At 36.9% G+C, this 21,093-nt stretch overlaps 1 protein-coding gene across 3 annotated transcripts in view; it reads left to right on the forward strand.

Moving 5' to 3' along the window:
• The window catches only part of NELL2 (neural EGFL like 2), a 334,896-nt gene that overhangs the window by 91,075 nt on the left and 222,728 nt on the right, over positions 1-21,093 (forward strand). The window lies entirely within an intron of this gene.

The following is a 21,093-nucleotide window of genomic DNA, read 5'->3' on the forward strand; positions in this document are numbered from 1 at the left end:
GGCTTTTAGAAATGAAGCAAATAGGTAGAATATCTTCTGTACTCTGATGATCAGTTGTTTTCCATTTAAAAATGCTATACTTGTATTTAACAGGAATATTTTTTCTCGGCGGGATCTGTTTTGTGTAGTGACAGTAGTAGGAAAGATATGTAAGAAATTTAGTGGTAGACATTCTCTCATTACACGACTTGATACAGATGCCTCCAAAAATAGGCTAAGGATGGTCCATACTCAGCCACGATGACCAAAGAAACCCACAATGCAAGTGACCTTTGATAGCAGACGCTATGCCAACTCCATTAGCTCAAACCACAGAGGTCCACGTTGTCATAGGACCGTCCAGTATGAATGGGGCCATGGTGTTAATTCATAAAAAAAGGCTCACACTACTGAGTGAGAAAGCTCTTTTGCCTTTAGTAGCTGTGCGGTTCACTTCTGATGGCAGGAAATGCTGTCTGAATTCATAGCTGTCTTGAAATGGGTTCCATATCATTTGTTCAATAACAGATTGTTGCATTTATGTTACTTGCACATTAAAAGACTGTCCTTAAATTCTTGTTAAAAGGAGCATTTAAAATTTACCTATTTTTGTACAAAAGAATAGTAACCTATGCAAACCGAGTGTTATAAAGTTTGTAGAATATACGGGACTATGTAAATGCAGACTAATCATCCATGTACATAGGAGGACAGAGAAGTAGGGAAGGGGATGGAAAGGGCGAGGGAAGGAGGGGAAAGAGAATGAATGTTTGCTTTTGCTAGGGCTTTTGTTCACCCTGCTCCATTTACCATTGCCATCTCCTACTCTGGTGAGGGTGATGAGTTATCAGGGAAAAATCAGGAAGTCGCTTTGTAGTCCATTGATTTAATTCCCTCAGGAGTTCATTTATATTCAATTTTATTAGACTTTACATTGAAGCCAATCCATTTCATGAACGTACATTAGCCTAGTCAAGTAAGTTTGGCTGAACCAGGAAGGACTGAATGCAATTTTCTTACACATGTCACAAGCTAATTTCCTTGGTGAGGAGTAATCTGAGTTTTTCCTTGAACTTGTCTTAGTCCCTAAAAGCTTGTGGTGATGTTCTGTAGTTTTCTTTGTACATAGTTGGAGGCAGGAGGGGGAATATTCCTAACATGACAATAACGGGAATCAGACTTTTTGCTTTAACTTCTTTTATTCTTCTTTCCACATTTATTTCTACGTTGTTACCCCTGAATATAATAGATTTGCATTAAGTGATGTCAATTTTATTAGAGACAGGCTGATTGGAATAATGGACCATCATGATAGATGCATTAGTCAGAAGTAGTGAATTTCAATTCTGATTTACCATTTGTCTCTTATTACCAACAGTAAGCTGCCTACTAAATCAGACAGTGCTTGAAATCTTCCCAACAACATGCATTTAGACTTAATGAAATGGTAAAATATTTTGAGATTTATTAATGCAGAGTACTCCTGGCAGACTTTGGTGTTAATGATTGAAAATCGATTGTGTTTGTCTCATATATAGTAGTGAAAGCTAAGTAATCAGTGAAGGGACCACAGCATCACTGAAGAAATGCCAAAATAATTTATTTGAGTCTTTCATTTTCTATCATTAAACGTATTAAGGATAAAGTGACTTTGTCTTTCTGCTTATATTCAGTGATATGAGTGCCATGGAATACAGAGGTTTTGTGCCTGTATTTGTTTGTAGTTAGAGTATTCGAAGTGCTTCTAATTCTGATGAATTCAGCGTTTTACAAGAGCCAGCAAGAAATTTTCCGTAAACACCTACAGAATTTTTTTTCCCTAAGGGAAATAAGAATTTAGTTCATATGGTAAATATTCCTAAAGATTATTTGGGAATGTGTCTCCCCATGCACAATTTAAAAGCTAGTCAGTAAAAAATCCTTCAGGAAATATGCTTCTGAAAAGTTTGCAAAAATGTGTTTTATAAAAGAAAAAAATAACATCTAAAATAAATTTAATAATCATTAACTGACTTGTTTAGATTGTTCAGATTTTCATATGTGCTGAGAGAAGCAAATAGCTATGAGAGGGGAGGGGGGAGAAAGAGAGAGAGAGAGTCTCACTGTTTCATGTGAGGAGAAGGAAACATCTCATTTTCTTATGTACATTTTCTCAGTATTATCATTGCTCTATTTTATGAGAACTTCATTTCAGTGGAGTATAAATTAAGCTGTGTGGTTTTTATTTTTAAAAAGAGAAACCGAAGCCTTCCTCTTATACCCTGCACTCATCCTGTCTTTGCAGCTCTTGCTCGATAGGCTTTGTAATGACATAAAATTAACAAAATATATTCTTTACTGAGAACTGCTTAAAGAGATTAATCACTTGTTTCTAAAGTCCTTGGAAGGGAAAACGTATAACCCAACTGCTGAATTTTACTCTGCCAAGACTGAAATGAACAAAAGAAGTGCATGTGGCAAGTCGGTTTTTGGTGTTCTTTATTCAATGCTTTCAGGCTTGCTTCGGCAGAGTTTTGTGCAACTCTGAGCAGCCCTGTTTTGCAGTCTGCTTTATATTTTCCCTCTGTAACTTCAGCTTTAGCTCTTTATCCAAATATAAATACTGGTGAATAGTAAGAAGGTTGTTGTTCTGGGAAAGAAGTCAGAGAGAACCAAGCCTGTTACTTTCCTTTATTTGAATCTACGAAGGGAAAGTGCTGGAAGGAGGGGCTAAGCCTCTTCCTGCCCCCACCCTTGAGCTATTGTGGTGGAGTTAAACTGAAACAGAAGTTCTAAAGGCAGAAATGCCAACACTAAATAATTAAGGCAGCGATAATCACAGCGCAATGAAGTCATCTCACTTCCATCAGTTGTTCCTCGTTTGAGCTTCACAACAACTGTAGGAGGCAGGCATTGCTTCCATCTTCCTAATAAGAGTGAGTGCACGACTTTTCCAAGAACACACAATTGATTAGAAGTCCCAGAGAAGTTCCATTTAGAAGTGCTGTGCTTTTCAAGCCTGCTTCCTTCTTTAAAACCATCTGCGACAATTAATCTAAGTAATCTACTTTTATCCGCTGGTAACTCAGCTTGCCATGCAAAACCATTGAGAGTCCTGGCTGAGTCTAGGCTGCTTGCAAAGTAAGCAGGATTTTCCTTTCTCCCTCTCTTCTCCCCTTGCAGACACCATCCCTGCATCCTTTACCCCAGTCACAGGCTCTCAACTAGTCAACAATGAGACTGACGGACACAGATGCAAGTTAACTCTAGAAAATGCAAAGTATAAATATTGTGGGTGACTTTAACTCTGAAACAGGATGAGGTCCAACTAATTGAAGTATGTAAAATCTCAGTCTAAGTTAAAAAAACAGTTGTCAGAAAATAATTGACGTACCTTATAGCAAACAGAAAGTTACAGAAAGTCAACTGAAATAAAAAAAAAATTCAGTAATCTGAACTAATACTATAAGGTCTTTTGCAGAAGAGGCTGTGTTTAAAACAACAATAACAAGGAAGGCCGATTTCCCCTCTTTTTCTAGAGCAGCACCAAATATGGGAAATGTGAATGTGACCATCAAAATTGGCTGGTGCTTGTTCAGTAGCAATAGTTTTTTTAATTAGTACTGTCTCAGAGAGGCCAGATTTATATGAATAAATTAAAATCATCATTCCTTTGATTGAACAAAATCAGAGTTTCAATCCATAACATAGATGACATTTTCACATGCTCTGTGGTGATTAGACAACAGATTGTATTAAAGTTAATTTAAAAAGTCCTGTCAGCTTAGATAAAATGGAGTTCTTATACTGTCTTTGCATATTGAGTAGTTAAGTATGTGAGTAATAGAGTGAGATTTTCTGGGTTTGTATTCTGGCCCTAGCAGAATTAGCTGTGCAGTTTGGGTCAACTTATCAAACCTCACAGAGCCTCAGTTTCCTTATCTGTAAAAGGAAGAGAACAGTTACACCTATTTTATGGGGTTAGTATGAAATGTGAGGACTGAATAAGTAATACATATGTATAAAGTGGCTAAAACCATGTCAGCTGTTATTGTTTTGTTAAAAGAACTCTGTTTTTATTCATGAAAGTACAAAGAAGTGAAACCATCTCATTGAGTCATAGATATAAAGCTACACAGGACCTTAGAGATCTTCAAAACAGTCATTTGCTTTTGGGGAGGTAAGGCTTCATTATCTCTATATTACAGAGGAATAATGAAGCCAGGGGGATTAAATGACTTTTCTAAAATCACACAGTATATAATGCAAGGTAATTATTTTTTTCCAAATTGTGTTCTGATGTATGAGACTACGCTTTTCAAGGCCACTCTCTTCCTCAGTATTTTGGATAAGTCTTGACCAAGGCTGATACTAAGAACCAATTTATCATGCATTTTGTATTCTTTTATGTCTGGCTTCTTCCATTCAAAATCCTGTTTGTGAGATCCATCTATATTTTTCCATGTAGATGTCAATTATTCATACTTATTGCTATATATATTCTATTTGCATTAATGTACCATGATCCAGTCTATTACTGAAGGACAGTTTGGGGCTATATAAATAGTCCTTCCAGGGGCACCTGGGTGGCTCAGTCAGTTGAACATTCGACTTCAGCTTAGGTCATGATTTTGCGGCTTGTGAGTTCGAGCCCCACGTCAAGCTCTGTGCTGACAGCTCAGGGCCTGGAGCCTGCTTCGGTTTCTATCTCCCTTTCTCTCTCTGCCCCTCCCCACTCATGCTCTGTCTCTCAAAAATAAGTAAACATTAAAAAAAATAGTTAAAAAATACTTCTTCTATAAACATTCTTTACATGTTTTTTGGTGTTATGCATGCTTGATGGGTATATACCTGAGTAGAACTGTTTGTTCATAGGTTAAGACTGTTTTATCTAATGGTAAAACTGTTTTAACCTCTTGTAAAATTGTTTTGACAAACCATTTTCTAAAGTGGTTATACCAGTTTACTCTGCTGCCACTATATGAAAGTTCCCATTGTTGTACACCCATACTCACACTTGGCATTTTTTATCTTTTTTATTTTAAGCATTATGATAAATGATGTTGGTACATGATATTATATTGTAGTTTACATTTGCATTTCCCTGGGGCACCTCTGTGGCTCAGTCAGTTAAGTGTCTGACTTCAGCTCAGGTCATGATCTCATGGGTTGTGAGTTCAAACCCTGTGTCAGGCTCTGTGCTGACAGCTCAGAGACTGGAGCCTGCTTCAGATTCTGTGTCTCCATCTCTCTCTGCCCCTCCCCTGCTCACACTCTTTTTCTCTCTCCCTCAGAAATAAATTAAATGCTAAAAAAAGTTTTTTTTAAATAGAAGAATAAATTTGCATTTCCCTGATGACTAATGAAGATGGTAAACTTTTCATATATTTAGGGGTATTTTCATTAATTTAATTTAATTTTTAAATTTTCATTAATTTTAAATAATAGAAAAGTAGATTATATTATATGTTCATTTTCCAAAGAGACTAGTTTGGGAGATTTAACTCTTTTGTGTTCACATTAGTGTGCAAATACAGATAATTCTAGCTCTGTCACTTAAACTGCATAGAAAAGTGGGGACAGAGATTAAATGACTGCCACTTATGTAATTTGGAGATTTTTCAAAAATGGAATGACAGTGCAATAAAACTGATTCAGAGACTTCTGAATATGTAAATATGGGGATGAGGAACAAAAACCAGTGGGATATAATTCACCAAGAGTTTCTTTGTTCTTGGAATAAAGAAAACAATTATATAATATATATAGGTTACATTAAAAAAGAAAATCATTTTGGAGCAACACAACCAATAAACTTAGCTGTCTCTACAGTAATGCTGGAAGCATGGGAAGTATGCAGTATGCACGTGAGATTCTCATGCATGAACACAGTTATAAATTAGTTGGCATTATGGAGACACAAGGGGCTACATGGCCAGAATGCCAGTGCTGACTGAGGCATTCCTCAATAATGTAAAAGATAGAAATAGCAATCAAAAGGACAATGTGTTGTTTTACTATCAGAGGCAGTATTTTTAGAAAGCTTTCTGAAAATCTGTAGTTATTAGAGAATATTATGTGACAGCGAACAATTGAATGAGCTGAAACCTTATGGTGTTGCAATAAATCATGTGTACAACCTTGGTGTACCTCTTGGGAGCTTAGCAGGGATAATCTAAAACTAGCCCCCTCAAGCAGAGGGCAGGGGGAGACTGAAGAAAGAGGCAGGCCACTCCAGGTTGGTAGGTGGAAGTTTTAATAATAGCAAAGGGAACTTAGAGATGAGGCTTGTCTTGGGTGGCAAGATGAATGGATTCCTGCAATTGCCCTCAAATCTTCAAAGTGTATAAAGAGGCCCTAATTGGATTCAGTCACGTATACAGTCTGTAGTGCAGATGTTTTTAACCCCACATCATTATCTCAAGGCTAAGCCCTTGGATCATTTCGGGAGTGAGGAAGGCAAGCAGAATCCACGTTCTAAGGCAGAGGAGGAGGTGAGGATCCTCCGAGTGCCTGGGTCCAGCTCCTGGGTCAATCAGTGGTCATGTTTTTTTGATGTTGTTCCCCAACATTTGGTTTGGGTTCAGTCTCTTCTCCCCTAAATTAACTTAATTTAGCATTTAAAGTAATATTGGATAAGTTGTAGAATTAATATACTATAAATATACTCTAAATCTATATGCATATGTGAAAAAAGGGCAAGAAAATAGTCCACTTATGCCTTACTTATTCAAGGTAATTAAGCTTATGGTAAGGAATATTTTCACTAAAGACAAATCAACTACGTTTTATTAAAGAGAGTTCATCAAGGTAATCCTGTGGGCTTCTTAAACACTACAATTAATTTTTGCTAATACTTTTTCATAAACTCTTCAAAAATGCAGTTGGTCATGCTATCTTTCAATATCTTGATAAATGTCAAATCAGTGGAAAAATACTGAACTGGCAATTTATCAATAAGCAAGAATAATTAACAGTATAGCTTTCAGATTAATGACTATAGGAGACATTGCATGATACATTTTAATGACCTTTAGAAAAACAAAAAAATGACTGTTAGTAGTCAGCTTGTATCAGAGCAGGGATGCCAGGAAAAGGCAGAGCTGAATCAGAGGATGATGACAGTGTCACAATGATTTAGTTTCTGTGTCTTCTACTCCACAGTCCAAAGTAGTATAAAGTTATCTGACTCTATCATTCTTCATAATCCTAGTATAGCATTTTTAATGTTTTAACCTAAAAATAATGCATGCATACAATAAATATTCAATCCATCCAAAAAGATATAAAATAAAACATAAAAATCTCCCTTTTTCTTCCTCCTCTCGCAAACTTTTAGTCCTTGTGTATCCTTCCAGATGATTCTCAGTGCACCCACTCACATATGCATGTGTAGGCTTTTCATATACGGTAAATGATATCACACATTTTCCTGGACTTTATCCTGGAGATTTTTGCATATCAACTAACTTTTTAAACGGCTGAATATTACTCCAATGTATGGCTTATTATAATTTTATTTTTTCTCCATCACAGGATATTTTAGTTTGTTGTTGTTTTTCTTATTAAAAATGATATTGCAGGATGTCATTTATAAATAGTCTTGGTGCATTTAAAAAGTGTTTATTTATGTATTTTGAGAGAGAGAGGGAAAGCATGAGCTGGGGAGGGGCAGAGAGGGAGAGGGAGAGAGAAATTCCCAAGCAGACTCCACTCTTGCATGGAACCCAGTGTGGGGCTCAATCTCACAACTGTGAGACGGTGACCTGAGCCGAAATCAAGAGTCGGACACTTAACCCACTGAGCCACCCAGATACCCCAGTCTTGGTGCATTTTTATGTGGTCTTACCTACAGGGAGAATTGCTAATGATGGAATTGCTGGGTCAAAGATTATGGCACTTTTAAATATTGCCAAGTTTGCCAAATTACTCCACAAAAAGCTGGTTCCCCCTTCCACGAGGAGCACTAGGTGGCAGTGCTGAGGGAAACCTGAAAACATTTGTCTCTTCAGTGTCAGTAGGTCTTTAAAAGGGCATCAGGATGGCTTTTTTCTCTTTATGCAGCAACCTTGACAAGGTAATATCAATTCATGGGAGATCCTTTAATAAGAGATAGATGGTCTATGGCAGGCTGAACTTGCTTGTTTTACTGCAATATTGTCTAGTATGAGTTTGTACGAGATTATCGTTAAAATTAATTGCTGTTCTGTATCTTCAGTAAATTCCATAGATGGCAAAGAATATACTGAATCTATTTTTTTTCTGAAATGAGCATAGTTTTCCAGAAGACATAACACTGGGTGCTGCCCTCTGATTCTGAGGCATTATGCTGTGCCTATTTAATCATCTTTTATTTTAAAATAATAGAGAGTATTCAGCCTCTAGTTCTTCACTTTGAATTGTGATTTCTCTTCATTATTAAGATTCTTGAATAAATGTATTTTGTGGATTTTTGTTATTTTCCATGCTCCATTACATTTTCTCAAAAGAATTTCTCTGCGCATCTAATGACATTGTTTAAATGGCCTAAAACTCTTCAGAAAAAAGCTTTATGCAAATCTGTCCGTAATAGTAATTAAATTATGGTGTCTAACACAACTCTAGGAAACCGAAAGTGTGACTCTTTAGGTGATCAGGAGGGTAGTCTTCCTTAGTGGTGTAAGGCTTTGAAACAAGTGAGGAGATTTCAGATTTATAGCAAAGCAAAAGAGTGATCATCTAGATATCATTCATATGAGACTCAATTTAAAAGAGAAGAAAAACACTTATGTTAGGCAGAAAAATACAGCTTCTTATCTGAAGTGTTGTTAGGTAACTGTTTTAAAAATGGGCTTATTTTCTTCTCAATAGAGATCATAAAAAATGGCATTTTGAAATCAGAATAGGAAAAATAAGATATGTGCCATTTAAAGCAGCTTACAAGTTGATTTTGGCAATTATGTAGAAAGTAGAAACTCGGATAGAACCATTGCATAATAGAAGTAAGTGCACATCACAGAGCCCATTGCCTAAGAAAGTTACAACACCTACCGTCCTAGCAAAACGTATAAAATGGTAACTTGGCCACACTGGACTCCCTGCTGGATGCCTTGAATACTTTGTGTGGCCTGTGTTGTCCAGAACATATTTACAGACTGTATAAAATTAGCATAGATTAAAAATTAAATGCAGAAAACACAATGATATAGGAGTTCAGTGTGAGGAAGGGTCAGAAAGGAATTTTCTTTCTCAGTTTAGAGACGGTTTTGTGATAGAGTGCAATTCAGGCACATTTCATTGTGTGCAAAAGCTGGCCCCAAATTCAAAACTATTTAACTATAGAAAAAAGGCACATGAAATCACATGAAATTGCTGTAAGAAATTGTTCTGGAGTTAGAGGCCGTAGGAATGGGACTGCATCCAACTCAGGAACATTAGGCTTGTGAAATATCTGTTTGTAGGAATGGCTGCTGTAATTCCATGGCTTGCTCCTCGAATATTCTACCCACATTATGTACTAGAGTCTTTGCCTAGGTCTTGCTTCTAAATGGTAGCAGCTCCTACCCACACCCTCTTCACCCTAGTTACTGAAACTGTTGCCTCTACTGGGGAACTGGCTACTTGGTCTCTGGAGTTTTGGCCTAAGTCATAAGGCCATACAAATATTTTTAGGATTTGGAGTTCAGATCTTGGGCTTACTGTTTGTTTTAGACTTCAGTTATACTGATAGTATAAAAAAAAAAATTCTGGGCTGGCTGGCTTCGGAATGGCCCTCACTTATAAATACTTTTTCAAGTTGTAAAGAGATATCTCACAACACTTGTGCAACAAACTCAGCAACCCAGGAGAGAGAATGTTAAGTCCACACACCATAATATATAACACACACATGGAATATTTATCCTTTTAACTGTTGGGAAGTGACCCCAATGATCCATGACACATACATTGATAATTTTACTGAGACTTGAATTTTTTGTCCAACAAATTATGAGGCCTGCGTGCAGGAGCACATCACTTAGCTCAGTGCTTCTCGGATTTTAATGGGAATATGAATCACCCAGGGATCTTGTTAAAATGAAAATTATGATTCAGTGGTTCTGGGGTGGAGCCTGAGAGTTTGCATTTCTGATCAGCTCTCTGGTGATGGTCACCCTGCTGGGACATGGAACACACTTTAATTAGCAAAGACTTAGCTAGTGGATGTGCTGTCCTTGTCACTGCCCATTTTCTCCATGGAGCTTCCTCTTCCTCTCCTGAATCTCGAGTGTGCAGTAAGGCCACAGAACACCCGCTTTAGGGTTTATGTTTTAAGCTGGCATTTATTAAGTATATTCTGAGTGTGAGAACTTGCCATGGATTATTTCTCTTGCTTGTTGTGAAGATGCGGAAACCATAGCTTAGGGAGGCTCCTTCACTTGCCTGAGATAACGTAGTCAGTGGAGTGGGAACACCACACTCTGAACACATGCTGTGTTTTTCATATACTGCCTCATGTGATGTGTGACATATCTCATTAGCAGAAGTAGAAGATAAGTTTGAATGGAGAAATGAACAATTCATGATGTTCCGGAGACAGCACTAATCACATGTTCGAAGAATACATAAATTCCTAGGAAATACACTTTTAGGATTAGTATTACTATTTCTATACGCAGTAAGAAGGGGAACAAAACTGTAAATTAGTACACATTACTAAAATGAAGTGTCTGTGTTATTCTAGGAAGCACGACCTTTCATTCCTTTGTTGGGCCCCCTATATGGAACAGAAACCATTGATTTTGATGGTTCAGGAAAAGAAATCTCAAAAGCGAGTACCTTCTGATTGGATTTTTATTTGATTTTGGTAAAGAAAGAACAAGAAAATCATATTGAATTAGAACTTAAAAACATGTTAACTAGAATTCTTCAAAGTCAGTGATCATGGTGAATTCTTCCTCCTTGGTCCCCAAATCTTTTTTTTTTTTTTTTTTTTTTTTTTGACGGTTTTGCATTTTCATTAGATGAGGTCTCTTTCTAAATGGGCTTGGTGGAATAATTCACATCAGTCTGCTTTCCCAGGCTTTTAGTAGCTTGCTTCTGTCTCATAAGATATATAGTTTTAGTTTATGCCAGGTGGCTCTGCTGAGATGGATTGTGCTGTCTCAGTGTTAAATTAAACTGTTCTCATCCAACTTGTAACTATGCATGTCCCACATACATTGACGTCTGGTTTTTTTTATTGTAGGTCCTGTAAGTGGAAGAAGATTAATAAAAGCAACCCAGTACTAGAAAAGTTGAGGACAACACATTTTCCACAAGCTTAAATTCCCTTTCCTCCTTTGCAGAAGTTCTCCCATTAATCCGTGTCTTTAGAGTTGTGCCCTGTGCCTCTTGATTCCTGAGTTTATTTCAGAGATGGTGATCTGGGAGGAGTTAGTGAGCCTGTACAAATGTACCTGGCGATGCTGAAACCCAGTGTGTGTGGATATTCTCTCAGTTTTTATTCAACCAGTCAAGTCTTTTTGGCCAATTTCAGGTCCCCATAACATATGATAGCATTATTTGTAAGAAGGCCCAAAACACAAACTCTTTTTTTATTTTTTGCTTGAGTTGTTATTGTTACATTTGGGAAGCTAATTCTTTCTTATGCTTGGAGGAAGAGGGGGAAAAAATGCAGAGGGTAACACATTCTTTTCATATTATTTTGTGGGTAAACATCATGTTTTTAAACCAATAAAAAACTGAACTTTTCTGATCACAAATTAAATCAGTGCACAGCAAGCAGTATTATGAATTTCCCATTTGTGTTTATGTGTGGAGTCTACCTCCAGAATTTCTCAGGCCCTGAATCTCAGAAAGGTCACTTTTATTTGTTGGTTGAAAAAGAAGGGAGGGGGTGGGCTGTATAGAACAAGATGGACATTGTACTTGTTCACTGATTGATTTCATCTCTTCATGTCCCTGCAGCCCATGATTCCTAAGTGGTCAAGGACCTGGAGCTGGGGGAGACAGTCAGTGAATGTGAAGTAGAATGTAAGAATTGGATTAACTGTCCTGGCTGAGTTTGCCATATGCTCAGGAATGAATTTAGGAGTTAGATAGCTTGGAATAATTCTAGAAATAGTAGTAGTAGGGGGGGTGATTGTTCTATGCATATGGAATTAAAGGTGAAATGGTATCCTACCATTGAGTCTCTTTTCCATAATTTTTATGCACTTGGAAAATAATTATTAAGCACCTTCTATGAATTAGTCTTTGCTAGACACTGGGGTTACAGTGATGAACAAAATAAGATTGCTCTCTATCCTTGAAGATGTGATGATCAGGTTGGGAGATAGACATGAATCATATAATGATCAAATATGCAATGCAGTGTTGTAGCAGTGCGTTATTGGTAAAGTGTCTGTAATAAGTGAAATTTGCCTAGCAAGGAGATCAGGGAAGGCATCCTTCAGAAAATGATGTTGCAGTTGAGATCTGATGAACGAATAGCATTACACTAGTGAAGAGAAGAATGTTCAGGCTGAGAAAATGTAATATGCAAGCGCTCTGTATAAGGAGATAGGATATTGTATAAAGGAGGCCAGTGTTGCTGATGTGCAGAGAACATGATGTGAAATGCAGCTGGAGAGGTAAGAGTTTTACTTTTTATTTTTACCCTAAGGGCATTAGGATGCAAGTTACATATTTTAAACAAGGCAGGTCTATTTTTGTAATTCTCCAAAACAAGAAATATGGTAGCTTCAATAGGTAGTGGTACTAGGAAGTAGATTCTGTATATATTTTGAAGGTAGAGCCAATAGGACTTTCTGATAGCTTAATATGGGCATGAGTAAAGAGAAGAGTCAGGATGACTCCAAAGGTTTTGGATTGAGGAAGTAGAAGGATGAGGTTGTTATTAGCCACGATGGGGAAGGCTGCTAATCTGGCTGGATGTGGGAGAGTGGTGAAGATAGAGAGTTCAGTTTAGGTATGTCCTGTTTAAGAGGTGTGTTAACCCCTTAAATGGAAATGCAGAGCAAGCAATTGTACGTGTGATTCTGGAGTCTGGGACAGAGGTAAGAAATAGAAGCAAAATTCTGGATTGCTGAAATTTTTTTTTTACATGTTTGTTGGAAATTTGTATTTTTTAAATTAATTTTTCATGTATATCATCCACTTTAAAATTTAATTATTTTTGCTTCTTGGTTTGTGAGAGCTCATTTTGTAATAAAAATCATCTATTATGTATGTTACAAATATATTTTTATAATGTTGCTTCTTTTATTTAGTGTTTTTCAACATAAAGATTTAAGATTTTATGTAATTGGATTTTCTGCGCATGCTAAAAAAAAGCCTTTTTTATTTATAAAAATATTTACCTCCTAACCTCCAAATGGCCCCTGTTTTTTCATTTTAAATTTAAATAAGCTGGGGTTTATTTTTGTGTACATGAGATAATAATTCTTGTTAAGTTTTTTTTGTTTGTCAAACAAGTTAGCTAATAATTCCAGTAGTATTTGTTGACAATCTTTTGTTCACTGATTAACTCTCTACTTTATCTTATGTTAAATACTTACATGTATTTGAACTAGTTTCTAGGATTTCTATTATTCTCTATTAATCTGTCTCTTACGGTACTTATTCTACAGTATTTTAATTGTTGTAGCTTTCTAGTAGAAGAGTTATTATCTTGGAAAACAAATCTACCATGATCTACCACTCTTCTTTTTAAAAATATTCTTGGGTTGTTTTCTCTCATTTATGCTTCTAGATGATTTTTATATACCAGGAGAATTATCTGTCCCTAAATGGTTTTAAATGCCCAGGCATATGTGTGTATGATTCTGGTAACTTTTTTGAGATAATTCTTTGATGGGTACCACAGAAAAAGTTTTTGCAGTTATTCTTGTTTGTTATTTTGTATGTATGACTGAAAGCAATCTCATGGTTTAAGGTTTGAAATATTTCAGAGGTGGAGTAATTTTGGGTATTGACAAGCTCAAGGGTATGGGTATGGGTATGGATACTTACGTGATGAGGGCATGAAATTCACTGTATACAAGGAGGCAAGCAAACTCAGATTCTAGGTGTTGAACAAGTATTCCAAAGGCCAAAATTTCCCAAGACAGATTGGAGAGGAAGACTGTTTTTAGGTTTCAAAGTTGGGGACTATCATAGACAGGTGATATTAATGAGAAGGGGGACTAGGGGTCAGAAGAGATGTTGGCTGCTTGGAAATTCGGTCTGGATTCACTTGGGAAATTTTTGAGAAGGCTTGATCTGGTTAGTCTAATCTTGGCTGGGCTTGCTTATGCATCTGTAGTTAGCTGGTCCGTTAGCTCAGCTGGTTTGTTTGTGGTGGCATTACTTTTATGGCTGGGATAACTGGAGCATCTTTCCATGTCTTCTTTCAACTGAGCAGGTTAGCCCAGGATTGTTCATATGACAGGTGTAGATTTCTAAGAAAGTCCAAACTTGCAAAGCCTCTTGAGACCTAGGCTAGGAACTCAGTTGGACATTATTACTTCTACCGTGTTCTGTTGGCAAGTCAAGTCACAAGGCCACTACAGATGATGGAGGACCTGTCAAATCACATAGAAAGGGGGCATAGATTGAGGGATGCAGAATCTGTAACTGTTTCTTCAATCTTCAATGCCCTGGGAGGATGATTGAAGGTGAAGGAAATCCAGAGAGATATGAAGATAAAAGCAGGAGAGATGTGTCTGGTTTTGCTGCTTTCAAACTGGGGGATTATGGTCAAGAATGACAGGAAATGAAGTATGATTGGCTTCACTGAATTAAGGGCCTGATTCTTACTCTGGCACTGACTTGCAGCGTTTGTGAAGCCTGAATTCTAAGGTGGTCTCAAGAGCTTGGTGAAACTAGTGGTCAGTTACCATGTGCAAGGCCATCACTAGTGGAGAAAATAGATGGCATGTGAGATGGCATGAAGTTTTACCTTTTGGGCAGTGGTTCAAATAGAACAGAATAGAAATGTGGTATGGTACCTTTAAAGAATATTAGCCCAGAAAGGCAGGGACCATAAACGGTTAACTCGAGCCAGTGTCAAGGTGGAAATAACAGTGGTCCTAGGTGAGTGATAAGGAGTGAGGCTTCTAACCCAGGGTCACATAATTCAATGAACTGAATTATTCCATTTCACATAAGGCAGGGTTCAGTTGTCATTTAAATCTGTATCTCCATCATGTGGCACCATATCTAATGCATTGTAGATGTTTGATAAATGTTTGTTGCATTATTTATTGAATGAGGTGTTCCCTATTTTGGCCCCCTTTCCAAGAATTTTTGTTGTACTCCATCTCTTCTATACATATTTAGTTTAGATTATTATGATTTATAAATTTAGATTACTATGCCGAGGCCTCATCTACAAAAGCAATGATTGATTGTATTTTTATTCACTGGATCAAGTTTATTCATTTTCTATTTTGAAGTGGGGCTTTAATAAAGCAGAGTAACAGGGGGTTACCTGCACAGCAATTGACAAAGCTAATAGCATTCATCCTGAGAAGAATAGAAAGAATCATCTTTGCTACATTGTTTACTTTGTTGTGAATGTTGCAGACTTTCACTCAGGGCAAGTTCAAACTATTTTCTGATTTTGAAGACTTTGAGGATAAAAAATTTCCTAAATAATCCAGTTATCACAGATCACATGTCAGGAAACTAAAAAACATTGAACTGGGATAGTCTCTTTAGCTTGTGCATAAAACAGTGATGAGTTTCTATATATACAGTATTAATGTTGGGTCTCTATCAAAAGAGACCTTTCAATACATGAAATAAAATATATTCTACCAAATAAACAAAGCATAATAATGATTTTTTTCAAGTTTCACTATTTTAAAAAATACCACCATAATTATTATATCAGTTTGAATCTAATAAATAGGAATTTATAGGTCAAACATTGTATAAAACCTGTACTATTTTGACATATGTTGTTGAATTGTTCTCAAAGGCTTTATCTACTTACATTTCAGTAATACATGAGAAAATAAGCCTGATTCTATACACCTCTTGAGCACAAGATATCATTAAAAAGAAAATATTCTCTAATATGATGTATGGTATGTGGATCTTGCCCAGTGTGACTTGAGTATAGTGAATGGGTGTGAGGCTGTAAGTAGAGAATTTGGGGATGAAAGTGATGAAGGAAGCAGTGGCCAGATAATGCATGGCCTTTCCAGCGATTTGAAAGACCTTGATATTTATCATGAAAGCATTAGGAAGCATTTGAAGGGTTTTAAACAGCAGTAAAATGTGATGAAGTATTATATTTTAGAGAGATGACTTTGCAGCAGTATGAGAATCTGATTGAAGGGAGTAGGAGGGGGATGTGGGAGACATTAGTTAGGAAACATTAACACTAGTCCAGTTGAGAGGGGCTGCAGTCTGGGGTAGGATAATGGTTGTGGAATTGGAAAGGAGTGAATGGATTTGAATATGTAGGAAGTAGAATAGATTGCTTACAGTGATTAGATTTCAGGGAATGAGGGAGAGAGATGTATTATGGATGCATTTCATATCTCAGACTTGCGCATGCAGTAGATGGTTTCATGCTTACTGAAGGAGAGAGCACTGGATTACGAGCAGGCTTGGGAGGAGTGGATGAGCTCAGTTTTGGTCACACTGAGTTTGAGATGCCCATGGATGTTTACAAACATTGAAGTGTAATGTATAAATCTGAGGTTTAGAAGGAAGTTCTGAATGGGAAATGTGAAGATGAGAGTCATCCATATGTAGATGATCACTGAAGCCCTGGGAATGGTTAGAATCACTATGGGAGAGAATATAGGGAGGGGAAATGAGGGGAAATGAGACCAATTCTTAAGTCATTCTAATATTTAAAAATCTATGAGAGGTGGATGAGCTTGTAAAATAGTCTGAGAAAGAGTTGCCAGAGACTTACATGGAAAATCAGAATTATTTTGTACCATGGAAGCTAAGGGAAGAATGTTTTAGGAAGGAGGCAGTGATACATGATAACGGAAAGTGCTGAGAGGACAGGAACAATGATATTTAACATTTTTCATCAGATTCAAAATATGCGGGGGGGGACTGGGTGGCTCAGTCGGTGAAGCTTTTGACTCTTGGTTTCAGCTCAAGTCTTGTTCTGGCAGTTTGAGGTTTCAAGCCCATCGTCAGGCTCTGTGCTGACAGCATGGAGCCTGCTTGGGATTCTCTTACTCCTTCTCTCTCTCTCTGCCTCTCCCCTGCTCATGCACACGTGCACGTGCACACATGCTCTCTCTTTCTTTCAAAATAAATACATAACACTTTAAAAATATGGAAGTGATTTTCTTAGTGAGGGCATTTTGGTGGATCAAACAGGAGGCCAGATTACAGATCTGTGGAGTGCAGGTAAGTATGTAAAAGAAAAAAAGGTTTCTATTAAGGAGGAACGAATAGAGTTGTGCCTGATTGGTCCACAGAGTAGGGAGGAGAAGAGATGTTTGACTTTTTGTTGAACTTAACTGCCTCAGGTGTTGTCAGTAGTAAATCCTGATGCAGATACAGTGAGTTTACATTGCTTTTTATAGTATTTTTACATGTGTTCTGTAGCTAAGTGAACGGATTTTTTTTTTTACTTTATTCTTTTCAATAGGTTGTTATTTGTATAAAGGAAAGCCATTGATTTTGTACTTATTTTACAACTGAATTATTGGTTCAAATAGTTTCTCAGGGATTCTCTTTTTTTCCAGGTAGTCATTCATATCTTCCATAAATAGCGATCATTTTGTTTCCTTTCTGTATACCTCTAATCATGAATTCTAATAACAGTAGTGACTCTGGAACTCCTTGTCATACATTGGCCCATGGTAAGGACTGTGGATTTTATTCTTAGAAAATATATGCAGTAGTGTAAGTAAAAAGTAATGGAACTTAAACGAGAGTCAGTGGCAGTGAAAATGAAAGAAAAGGAATAGCTTTCATGATATAAAGCTTGGCTTTTGGCCGAATGTAGAGTCTGGGAAAAGAGGACTTCATTTAGGTGATAAACATGAGGAGACTGCCTCTGTGTTCACCTTTAAACAAGGGATTGTTTCCTTATGATAAGTGTTTGAAAAGATAACAATTGGGCCAAAGACTATTCATCATTTTAATACTTTTGCCACAAACTACTGGGCTGTGTCCAGTTATGCCAGCTATGTTAGCACAGTGCTTCACCAGCATCAGTAACATCATTTCAATTTTTGTTAGATCCATACGAGTAAAATGACACCTCATCATTCCTTTATGAACCTAACTTGAGGTTTGACAAATATGTCGTTAAGTTTTCTCCTAGTATCATTTTAATATGTAAATACATAGGGGTTTGTCTTTGCATAGAGTGTGAGGCACGAATATGACTTTGCCCCTGCAAAGAGTGAATTTGTTTTTATAACCCTAGATCAATAGCATTTTGAAAGGGAATTCCATGTGAAGGGACTAGCATTACGCCAAAATTTCTTCGCTAGAAATATTAATTCATTAGGAATAAATTTAAAACAAAAACTTTCATTAGGATTCTCTTACATGTAAAGTCCTCGCCATGACATTTAAAGCCCTAAGCTAGCAATTGAAAACTGCCAGCCAGCAAGCCATTATAATAGTAGCTAATATTTACCGAATGCTGTAACAGCGCCTCACATCAACCATTTAATATATACTTATTACATTCATTACCTTATTAAATCCCTGAGACAGTCCTGTGAGGTAAGTGTTAAAGTGTTAAAAGGTATGCAAGCCACACAGCTGAGTCCTAGGCCACTCTTCATAGGGCATTTTGCCAACTTACTGACTGTTCCCTAAAAATACAGTATATTTTACCAACTCCATGTTTTGTTTTGATGTGTTTTGAGTCACATTGACAGAACTGTTAATGGTAAGTCAGAGAGGGAGAAAAGAGTGGAAAGAAAACCAGTTAGAATTCATCCATCCATCCTCTATCCATTTAGTGAACAAATACCTGAGTACTTCCATGTTCTAGGCAGAGGTCTCAGGGCAGGGGACAAGGTAGGGAATAAAAGAGACTGAAATCACTGACTCTGTGGCTTGTGTGGGGGAGAAGGCAATAAACACAATGTAGGTTATAATGATGGGAGGTTGAAAGTATCATGAAAAGCAAAAACAAAAACAAAAACAAAATGAAAGGAAAAGTACCATGAAGAACAGTTAAGAGAAAGGTATGGAACATGATGGGTCAAGGTGCTGGTCTCTCGAGGAGGTGGCATTCAAGCTGAGACCTGAATTCAGTGAAGGGACCAGCCATGTGGTTATTTCAGAGAAAGTGCATGCCCGGGCTCTAGGGCAAGTTTGTGGTTGGCCTGTATTTAATAGACTGCACAAAGCCCAGGGCATGTGGTGGAGGAGGCTGAGAGGTATGGTGGTAAAGGAGCCCTGACTTACAAGAGCCTGAGGGACCTTGTGAGCCTTGGTAAGGACCTGGGGTCTTATTCTCAGCCTGCTTAGTAATTTAGGGGATAGTAGGGAGGACTTAAGCCTGAACAGTGGGGGTGGGTGGAGAAACAACGTGGCAGTGCCTGAGTTGGCAACTGACTGTGGTTTGGAGGAGGGGGTCAGTGCCGCCAACGGCTGGAGGTACATTGAGGCTCAGTCAAGGTAACTAAGATTGATGATGCTGTGTAGGGGGGAAAAGATAATTTTCAGGAGAAGAGGATGTAGTCTGAAGGTAGGAAGTTGGAGAACAGAACCATTTCAGGAATGAAAAGTAGATGAGAAATGATTAGAGAAGTGGGAAAGAAACTAGGAGAGCTGGAAGTGCTGGGCGGAGTCATGGGGCACTTACTCTTCAGGACTTTCGGAGTTGAGATCTGTTGGTCTCCTAAGAATGCCATTACATTTGTTGTTGTTGGGAAGCAAAAAGTGTAGTGTCGTGATAATTAAACTGCACCTGACGTTGGATCTGAAGTCTAGTCTGGTCACTTTTTGAGCACTGTGAACCTGGGTATGTCATTGAAGCTCACCTTAATTTCTTTGTTTGGCTATTTCTATATTTGTTGTGAGCTTAAATGAGATACTGTATGTCAACTATACGGCTGGAACAAAATGAGCCCTTATTAAATGGTGCTGTTTTGATAATTATTAAATACTGTACTTGGTGATTATTTTAGATAATGAATGTGAAATAACCTTGTAAGTGTGAAAAAAACTAGGTGTGAGTTATTAATAATGTCAATGAAACTGAGTTCTTAGTTTTTATTGCTTTCTAACTATAGTAGCTCCTATACTAATTTTATAATTTTAGACAATTATATAGTAGTTGATTTTTATAGAAATGCATAAAGCAAAATTATAATTTTTTTGCAAAAACTTTCAAATTGAAAGCTTAGATAATGCACCAATTGAAGCTCAGAATAATTGTGTAGTTTTATAGTAAAATTACAAGTATACATATTTCAAATCTTGATGAACTCCTCATTATTTTCACCTTAAATTTCAGTGAATTAAGGAAGACTTTCCCTAAAGTTGAAGCAATAGTGTTTTTATAATGTATATAGCTTTAGAATTATAGAATTAAAAGTAAATGTAGGAAAAATATGAAATGATGTCTTGGCCATAGATACAGATATTTAATCTTGTCAGTAGTTTCTGGTTTTGTGTTCTACAAATTTGTTTCTTGAAAACAAAATTGAAATTAAATATGTGTAGCTAATGGCTAATTTTAATGAATATTTTAAGAAGAAGATAAAGTATGCTTCAGATTTCCAATGAAATATATGTGGAATATAGTTACTTCAGAGGCTCAGATGCTTCTAGCACCTGAGCCTCTCCCTTGAGGCCATCGGGATCTCTATCTGAAATAAAATATAAAAAATAAAATATAATTAAATGGAAAAACATATCTAAGTTGGTCTTTGAAAGTCTTTATAGGAAAAATGATTTCTCCAAAACCAAAACAATGTTAATACACTGCTATTCCTTCCTTCCCCCTTTCACTTACTCTATAATTATATTTTATTTCCTATTACCCTATTTCTCATCCCTTAATGACCTCAATTTTCTGATTGGTCCTCTTTGACCTACACAGAAACCTGCTTAAGCATTCAATGAATTCTTTATGAAATTCTGTGGTAATTTAATCTGCTCTGTGAGGTCCTTTTGGGAGCTTTGTTCTGTTCTAACTTTAAGACTGGAAAGCTGTTGCCAAATCCTGATTTTTATTTC

Source organism: Panthera pardus, unplaced genomic scaffold (genome assembly GCF_024362965.1).
Source record: "Panthera pardus isolate Hobbes unplaced genomic scaffold, ASM2436296v1 HiC_scaffold_6, whole genome shotgun sequence".
Classification (NCBI taxonomy): Eukaryota; Metazoa; Chordata; class Mammalia; order Carnivora; family Felidae; genus Panthera; species Panthera pardus.